Raw genomic sequence first — 10,002 nt, 5'->3', positions numbered from 1 at the left:
GCAAAGCCCGGCAGTTCAGTCCCGCCCCCCCCCCTTTTTTTTTAATTTCTTCAGGACCGGATAGACCTTTTTCGACGGCTTTTCCCTCTGCAAACTCCTTCACAAACACATTTGAGTTAACCTCCGTTTTTTACTCCTTTGTTGACCCAACTATCGCGTTGAGCCGCTAAAAGTTTTATACAAGCAAGAAAAAAGTCGAGTAACTACGGCACGGTCAGATAAGGGAAGAAAGTTAATTTTTAACGGCTATGGACCAGTTTTCTATGATTATTTTAGGACAAGTAGTGCTGCTTCCTCGTCAATAGATTTTTTTAAAGAACAATGGCTGTGCATTTTATTTATCTTGTATGTAGTTCAATAGTGCGCGCGCACACGGACGCACCGATGTCCCAGGGATGCTTCTGAGCTCAAAAGCTCTTGATCGGGGTGAATGCGAAATGGTCAGCCAAAATATTATTCCAGAGATCTTTATATCGTGAAGTCTTGCACGCCCTTATTGGTAAGTTATCTCTGGCAGGCATGGAAATACCAGTTCATGTGCATGCGTGGGATGCTTAATGTATATAATATTGCAGAGGCGTTAGTCTTCTATTTAACTTAAATAATTAAGATGGGATTGTCGTTGCTTTAATTCTACGCGTGCCTCTTGCGCTTTGTTCTTTCGGATGATTTCTTCAATCTTCGGTACGGTACCGTATGCTTGTTTGGAAACATTTCCATTTTAAAAAAAAATCAAAACTCTTCTTTACAGTTGTTTAAAATAAAACTATTCTCTAAAAACCCAGAGCTTTAAATCTTCGATTAAAGTTATCCCAAAAGCGTGGGAGAGAAAGGTACCGATTTATCATTCTTTCGCTTCTGTTTTGTCGGTGGCGGTGGGGAGGGTGAACAAATTCTGAAAGAGATCTGACAGTGCCCACACCTCACACATACCTCCCACCCACGCACCACAGCTAACCCACTCTGTCGCCCAATCGGCATACACTCATTCATGCGCAGAAGTGGATGTAGGTGGAAATAATTATTGGCCCGGTCCGTTTCCACGGAATCCAGCCCGGGATTTGACTCCACCTCCAGCCAAGCTGCTTTCCAGTGACAGAAAGTATTGGGACGGAGTCTGGCAGGGAGAAGAGGCAGGGCAGGGGAGATCGAAACAGAGAGAGAGAGAGTGGCGCTGCTCCCAAGTCATCCCCAAACACATTTCAATGACCAGGAGAGCTTGGGAAAAGCGCACTTTCCTGCCGGCGCACGAGCGAGGCTACTTCCCTTGGAGGAGTTTCCACAAAGCAATTTCGCCAGCCAGGAGCACTTTTGGGAAGGGCAGAATAAGACAACGAAAGGACTTCCCAGATCCGTCGGAAAGGGACTTACTGGAGTGGAAATCAGAGTGGCATTTGGACGAGGAGTAATCGAAGAGCCTGTATTTTCTCCCCACACCTACCCTCCCCCCCCTCCAGTAGAGATGAACACATCGCGTTTGCCTTCCCCAAACTAGTTCGGGTGCTAAGCTTCTCTCCCCCTCTCCGTTTCCCCAAGAAGCTCCCCCCCACGTAATAATGACAAAGGATTGCAAAGGCGAGAGTGGATCGAGTTTCGCTGAGCGATCCCCTTAACTGGATTACTAAATGGGACGCTCCATCAGCTAGTCTTCTTAAGACTTCCAAATACATGCACCGACGAGGTACGTGCACTCTTCTTCCACGCCGTTTGTCTGCGCCTAAGGATCCATGCGGGGCATTGTTCGGGAGTCGGGGAGGGGGGTGGCTGCGCGGCTAGGAGCTTTGCGAAGTTCTGCAAGGCTGCAGCAGAATGAGGAGCAAGTGGCGGCGGCGGCGGCTCCAGGAAGGCGAGGCATGTCGAGGCCACTTTTCCCACCGGCCCTCGTGCTGGGCTCCCTTTTTAAGACTTATGTTTGCCGGTGGGATGGAGGGAAAGAATGGTTGCCACGCTCTTCTTTGCCCGAGCCCTCAGCGCTGCGGAATTGCTCGGGGTTCGTTCTCCCTTTCTCCCGCCGAAGTCCCTCTATTTTTGCAGCTTGGGGCCACTTTGTCCCGCCGGGCGCTGCGGAGAGGGTAGTAGGCTGCTCCGCGGAAGCAGCGGCGAGCGCGCACAATGCGCTCCGGATGGGGAGCGCCGCTGTCGCGTTTCTGCCCGGCGCTGCCCATCCCTTGACACGAGGCTTCCTTGGGGGGCTTAGCTGGGCGTGGAGTCTTTTGTCTCCGAGACAATGTGGCAGGCGAAGGCGGCTGCGGGGCAGGTTGGCTTGCTTTTCCTGAAGGCGGGGAACTTGGGGCTCGGGCGCCCTCTCTTCTCCTCCGAGCCAACGCCTCGCAGCCTTCTTTGACCCCCTCTCTTTAGTGCCCACCCTGGTCTCTGGGGTGCTGGTGTCGACTGGCGCCGCCGCCCGCTTCTGGCTTTGTTTGCAAAAGCAGGAGCCTGGGCTTGGCGCAAGCTCGGAGCTACTCTACCCAGTTTCTCGAGGAGCGTGGTGGTGGTGGGGAGGGGGCGAGTGGGTGCGTGCGAGGGGCTGTCACTCCACTTCGCTCGGGAGACCTGAGGGGCTAATCTGAGGCAAAAGGGAATGGAAGTGGGTTATTAGTTGGATGTGTCAAGGGAAGGGAATGTCTGGCAGTTCCTCAGCGCCTGTCAGCTCTCGCGCAGCGCAAGGCTCTTGCCGCCACCTTTCCTTTCCCTCAGCTTCTGTGGCTGGGGCAAAAGGGGGGTCGCCCGGCTGGGCTCCTGTTGCCACACGCGCAGACGCACGCGCTCCGCGAACTCCGCTGAAGGGAGAGTTAATTGGGTTATTGGGCCACATGTTGGCTTACTTCCTGCCTTCGGAAGTGTAGACTGGTGTGAGGCGGGGCTCACGTTTCGTTCGCATCTCCATACCGCCGCCGTCCACCCCACCCCACCCCCACCTGCCCACCCGAAGTCCCATAGCCGGGGGCTTCGCAGCTGTGGGTCTGGAGGCAGAAGAGTTATTTGGGCGGCTCAACGGCTCCAGGATCCCTCTGCGTGGGCAGGGTAACTTAGGAGGAGGGAGAGGCGAACAGTGGAAGGAGGTGTGGTTGGAGGTGATTAGGAGCTCCTTGCATTGGACAAAGAATGGAAACGAGGAGCATCGAAGAGATATTTCGGTGCTCAGGTAATGAATGGGGTTGGGGAAAGGGCACAGTTGTAAGAAAGAAGTCGAGGAGGCGATGCCGGAGAAAGCAACAATTGCAAAGTGGGCCTCTGGGAAAGGAATGTCCTTGTTTAGTTTGTGTGAATATTCAGTAGACGGAGCAGGCTGATCTAAAGGCAGAGAGGGAGGGGCCCCTGTGTGTGTATATATATATCTGCGTGTATATGTATAAATGCACCTTGCATTCAGCTACTTTAAGATTGGTTTAACAGAAATAGAAGTTTATCAGGGATACAAGAAACAGCCTCTACTCAGTCACTGGATTGATTTTTGGAACATCATTAAATAATAATAATAATAATAATAATAATAATAATAATAATAATAATAATAATAATAATAAATAATAATAATAATAATAATAATAATAATAATAATAATAATAATAATAATAATAATAATAATAATAATAATAATAGGTGTGTCTTTAAGCATATGCAGAGTGACTTTCCATGACCCCTGGAACAATTGGTCAAACCGATCATTGGACACCAGTGAACAGGAAACCCAGAACAGAAAACAAAACAAAACAAAAAGCTTTTCTGTGCATCTGTGTATAGGTTCCTTCTCCATTGAATCCCACAAGAGAACAGAATACACTAAGGAATTGGGGGCAGAGTTGTGATTCCCCTCCTTAATAAAGGACTAGGCTGCACCAAAAGTCTTAAGGAAGAAAGGATAAATGGAAGCAAGTCACCAATGCACTCTGGAAAGTGCAATTCTAACTGCCTTCACTTCCCCCCCCCCCCCAAAGCTACCTAGATTCTTTCAAAGAAAGCTGCCCATCATACCAGCAACTATCTTAAGCCAGTAGGAGACAAAATTGATGCTGAGGGCAGAAGATGGTGCTGTTGGGAAGAATTTAGGTTGTGTTTGTGTGTGATGTCAGCATGAACAGTTTTTAATTGAAAGTTTTGTGTATTAAATGACCCTTCTGTGATTTTGCATGAGTGAAAGTGGGAGGTTTCAATCTCCGCATGAATTGTTTCCCCTGTTTGCTGGTCTTTTGGAGAAACGGAAAGGAACTTGGGCATTGGGGAGGGGGGATGCCCTTGGGATGAGCAGAGTGGGATTAAGAATGGCTACTGGATCATTCGGTGTAACCCAAATACAGGGAAGGGTGTGGATTTCAGATCTAAGAAGTGCATTAGCAGAAAGTTTTACTGAAAAGTTTGGGCTTCTTACATAGGAAAATATGTTTGTAGAGTTCCTTGTTTTGAACAGAATATTGTTTTGGAAAAGTTTCATTCAAAAGAAGTGAAAATCTATAGGATTAAGTAATTAAGTTGTGGGTTTGGTGGTGTTTCTCACATGTATTCATGATTTTACAAATCAGTCCATCTTTTTTTACTAGGAAAAATGAGTGGATACATATAATTGTATTTGAAAAGATCCAGATCTATGCCAAATTAATCATCAGTTTAAAAATTGTTAGCAGGGATCAATATTTGGTTATGCACAACATTGTAAGAGAAAAATGGACTTTAGGTAATTATAAATTTATAAATTATAAACATATCTTGAAAGTAACCACAAGTACTATGTAATTTCTGTTAAACAGAAGGAATTATGCCAAGTATTTCAGAACCAAGATTAAATATTGACCTAAAATTAAAATGGCAACATTCTCTCTCCAGCTAGCATCCTTTTATGTTGTTATTATTTGTCTTTTCCTACATTTATAGCTTTCGGTAGAAAAGAATCCTTCTGGTTACCACAATCTGACAATGAACCAGGAAAGTATGAATCTACAATTCTTTACAATTCTTTGCTCCTAGGAAAGCTTCAAATCAAAATTCATGGTCTTCTGGGTAAGGATTAAAAAAGTAACATAAAGACCATTGTTCCTTACTGTTTTTTTATTTTTGAAACTCTTCCAAAATAGCTTAACACATATAGGCTATTGAGGAAAGAACATCCTGCCAGTAAAAACTAAAATATGAAGGGCGGGGAAGGAAATATAATAGAAGATAGTTGGTTCCATTGTTTTATGCAACAAATCAAAGAAGATCTGAACCATGTGTAAAAAGAACCTAATGTCCACATATGTTGCTCATGCTTTCCATGATAAAAAAAATGTTTATTTTTTTTCCTAATGATTAAAGAGATGTACTTTATGTTCTAATCCACTGTTCCTGAGTGGGGAATAACTGGCAACAGAGGAATAAAGAACAGGTCTACCAAAAATCTCCAGCTGTTTTAATACTAACAGAAATAGAGGGTATATTTCACACAGGATATATAATTAGAATAGTTGAAGTTATGCCTGTTGAATTCTGAAGGGGAAAAAAGCAGCAGGAGTTAAAGGCAAGGACCTGCTTTAATTGATTTTTTTTAAAAAAAAAAGTCAAATTAATGGCCTGTGATAAATTCAAAAGAAAACTCTGTTCATTAAAAGGAAGTGGGCAGTTGTAAAGTTCTTTGGGAAAGGAAGGGAGAAAGCTGTTACTTCAGCAAGAATAGGAAGAATCTTACATAAATGCAACAGGAAGGCAATCACATGGTTTCCTACACCGGAGGATATAAAAGAAATTCATTTGAACTCCCCTAATACATATATTACATCCTGCCTACTGACAAAAATATACTATTATGTCACACGTAAATTCCGTAAACAAGTACTACTTAGTCTGAAAAGTTAAAGGATAAGTTTAGTATAATATTGGAATTTCAAATGTATCATTCTAAATTCTTGAGAAATTAATATGGACAGAAACAGAAGATGCATTCAAATCAAAAGTAATGCATTTCAAAAGTAATGCATTATCTTCAAGACAGATAGTAAGTGACGGGTTTAATCTTTCAAAGGCTAAAACATGTGAGATTGAACAATCCTGTGAGTAGGAGAATGGCTACATTGAAAATCAGTGAGATCGTATGCATGAAATAAAACATAGTTCACAAAACTCAAGGTTTAGAGCAGGAATAGGAAACTCTTGGTTTTCCCCAGCATCTCTTACCTGCTTAGAACAGTGACATGGCCATGAGGGAGTCATGTCCTGGAGGAAACACAAGGATAACTGGATTCTCTGACTTTGATCTAATATTTAAGAAGTATGCTACTGTGAACCGTTAAGGGATGTCTGGAATCCTTGCTTCACACATTACAGTAAGCCATAATATATTTTCAGTTTAGCGTGATATGTAAATTATTCATTATGACTTTTTATGGTATGCATGAACCTGATGTAGTAGCTTGTTCAACAAATTATGGCTTAGTATTTAGAGTGAAAGCATTAAAATTGTCTTAATAAAGATGCAGGCCGTTTCTTTGGACTATAAATTAGCATGTATCTCAGAACATAGTTACTGCCTTGTTATCTACTTCTACTTTATAGAAACTAAGCTCCCCCAAATTTAAGTAATTTAGAATATTGATAATCTTTTCAGAATATGGAATATTGTACTGACTGTGACTGCAAACTGTTTCATAGCACTATCCAGCATATCTCAAAACAAAGACTATTTCCTAGAGTATGTTTAACATGTAGGTCAGCCTGTAAGAGAGAGAAAAACCCTAACAGAATAGAAAGTGTAGGACATTGGTCACCTCCTCAGTTGTTAATCTGTCTCTTGATTTTCGTCTTTGCCAACATTTTTTTCTGTAGCAGCAGAACAAGTTAGAAGCTAGTCATTCTTCTGCAATGTCTTTAATTAGCGGGTCGTGAAATGCTTTCAGTAATTAACTAATTAGATTTCAAAGCAAAGATAGGTAAGAGATATGCTGCGATCAATTCACCTGACAAAGATACAGCTGCCTGTGGGTTGGCAGCTGCTGTTTTAGCCTATGGTTGCAACATGATTATTAGCAACAGGAATCAGATTTGTAACACTAGAACAGAGGTGTCAAACTCAATTTCATTGAGGGCCGCATCAGCATTGCAGTTGCCCTGGGGGGGGGTATGGTCGGGGTGGGCGTGGCCTACTGGGTGGGCGTGGCTTGAGTGCGTATGGCCTACTGGGTGGGCATGGCCAGCTCTACATCGTTCGCATCAAGGGTGCCTATGGGGGCCTGGGCAGGAGTGGGACAGATCTGAGGGTCTCTGGCAGGAGGAGGGTCTTTGGGCCAGGGCCAAGGCAGTGGGGGCCGTTCCCTCACTGTTTCCAGGATGGCTTCGCAGGCTGCATGAAACCACTTTGCAGGCCGGATCCGGCCCCCGGGCCTTGTGTTTGACATGTCTGCACTAGAACCTGTAGCCTTCTGGATTCTAACCTATAATCCTGTTTCACTGTTCTTAAGAGTTACCACATTTTGTGTTCAAGACTGACTTGGCTACTCTTTAGCTAATTTTTCACCTCTACCTATGAAGCCTAAATTCAACAAATCCTTACTAATTATCTGTATGACTTGTGATCTATATGACACTTTGCAAAATGAACAGTTTTATAGGGTTGAGTAATTTCCCTAAGTGATTAGCACCAAGTTTAAATGAATTTGGTGAGCTTTTAGAGCAGGGGTATCAAACTGCTGGCCCACAGGCTGGACGCATCATCAGGAAACCGCGCCCACCCCTTTGCTGACAATGGAGAAAAAGCTCCAATATGTCACGCAATGTCATGTGACATCACAAGTTTGACATGTCTGTTTTAGAGCAACCATGCATTCATTATGGTAGTATGAACTTTAAAGATTATTTTTGACTATTTTTGGCATTAACCTCAACTGTGTGAAATTTCTTTTGCTTGATAATATGCCCTCACAGTACATGATTTTAGTGCATCTTTGTGTCAACAATGAAGACAAAAAGCCATCCATGCATTGCTTTGTCAATCTGAAAATTTTTCATGATAAAGGCTTGGTTTCTTTTTTTTTAGAAATTGGCTTTGAACAAATATCTCAAATTTTGATTATTTGATGCCAGTAACATTGTTTATATAACTGAATTTATCTAATTGGTTGCTTATCTTACTCTTCATGAAGTAATCCAATAAACTAACTGGATTTAAGCTGAATAATTATACCGTCAATTTCACTGATGCTCAATTGGCTTAAATCCAAGAACTTTGTCAAATTGTGCTGGAAGAAAGGTCAGCAGTTCTTAATCATATGATCAGGAATTTAGTCTCAAATGATGAATTAATATCTCAGTTTTCTTGGTGGGTTTCCAATACTGCAAGTCTAATAATCCCAGTATGGAAAAACAGAGGCAGATTTGTGGAATCCTCAGTTTAAAAAATTGATTAACTTTTTTAATTCATTCATTCCAGATGACTGTAATTTTCCATTGGGTTATTGAACTAGTTTAGTGTATTTATTAATAGAGTCTTAGTGGAATGTATAGTACAGTTAGTACCTTAGAGAGCAAGATGTCTCTGCTGAATTATATACAAAATAATTGTAAAATATTTTTCTTAATAATTAATAATTATTAAATAATTATTTAAACCCCACCTTTGGGGTAGCATTGTAACAGCTTCACTAAATTAAAACACTGGCTTATTTTTTTTACTAATAACTGCATACCAGATATTGTGTAGTGCTCATATTTAATGAAAAAGCATTTGGGGAGCTCTTAACAGAGGCAGTTACAACTCAGATAATGTCAGGACGTCCATTGTTATCCTGGGCTTCTGAAACTTGCTATGAAAAACTGAAAATAAAACCTTCGAGATATTCAGATTGTCAGAGAATAGTAGTACATGCTTGCACGTATATACAATCTAGAAATTTGGCATGGAGCATAAAAGCTACTAATGTTAAATTAAGAACCATAGCAGGATTGGAAGCAAGTTAATATAGATATATATATAATTAAGTATGTGAACATGGAGACATTATGTATTAATTAGCAAATACATGTAAAAATAATCAGAAATGAAATTTCTCAATAGTCGGTTTTCGTATTTTAAATCTAACTCAAGCTAAATTTTAACTGGAAGTATCTTAAGTACTTTTGAACTCTTCTTGACAGACCCATAACATATCAGTTTGCTGGGAAATGGCACAATTTAATTTTGTTGAACTCTTGAAACAATTTCACATGGAGCGTTATCACCCCCAGTAGGTATTTATTTGGTATACTGAATACTTCCCCAGCCCTCAACCCATGGTCTATTTAAAACAAAATCCAAAACTAACTGTGTGCATACTGAAAAAGAAATGGAAAATAATAAGCCAGCTATAAACAGAACTGACAGTTGCTGAATCTCAAGAGAAGAGACATATGGTAACTCACTGAATTCATTACTGACCTTTTCTTTTAAGATTATTTTTAATAGTAACTATTGCTATATCCTGAGTGCCGCGTAACAGAGTGAGCGCCTGTTACTCGTCCCAGCTTCTGCCAACCTAGCAGTTCGAAAGCATGTAAAAATGCAAATAGAAAAATAGGGACCACTACGGTGGGAAGGTAACAGCGTTCCGTGCGCCTTTGGCGTCTAGTCATGCCGGCCACATGACCACGGAGACGTCCTGCGCTACAAGCGCTGGCTCTTCGGCTTTGAAATGGAGATGAGCACCGGCCCCTAGAGTTGGAAACGACTAGCACGCATGTGCGGGGGATCCTTTACCTTTTCCTTTTTATTGCTATATACAGGGTTTCGGTGCAGTGACTTGGAATTCACTTCCCAATTCTGTTTTATAGCTACAAAGCAAAAGCTGTGTAGGAAGGAATCTGCCATACCATGTAGAAAGGTGTGTTTTTATTTCTATATGCATGTCAGTCTGGAGACTCATCCAGCCTTCTTTTAAGGAGTTTATCTTTGTATCTATGTGCAACCATCACCCTTTAGATTAGGTGTGTCCAACCCACAGCCTTGGACAGGTAGTAATGCCATTCCATAAGTTCATAAACATTGAACATTACTACGTGATTTAT

The 10,002-nt window shown here is 42.0% G+C and overlaps 1 protein-coding gene across 1 annotated transcript in view; it reads left to right on the top strand.

The window, feature by feature from the left end:
* Window positions 1-336: 336 nt before the first annotated feature.
* Window positions 337-10,002, top strand: part of SEMA6A (semaphorin 6A) — a 167,253-nt gene continuing 157,587 nt past the window's right edge. The window contains exon 1 of the mRNA XM_081321924.1: window positions 337-499. The gene's annotated coding sequence lies outside the window, so the exon portion shown is untranslated. The remainder of the gene's footprint in view (window positions 500-10,002) is intronic.

This window comes from Vipera berus, assembly GCF_964194415.1.
Source record: "Vipera berus genome assembly, chromosome: 2".
Classification (NCBI taxonomy): domain Eukaryota; kingdom Metazoa; phylum Chordata; class Lepidosauria; order Squamata; family Viperidae; genus Vipera; species Vipera berus.
The sequence above is the reverse complement of the archived record's forward strand: the minus strand, read 5'-3'. Positions and strand labels throughout refer to the sequence as shown.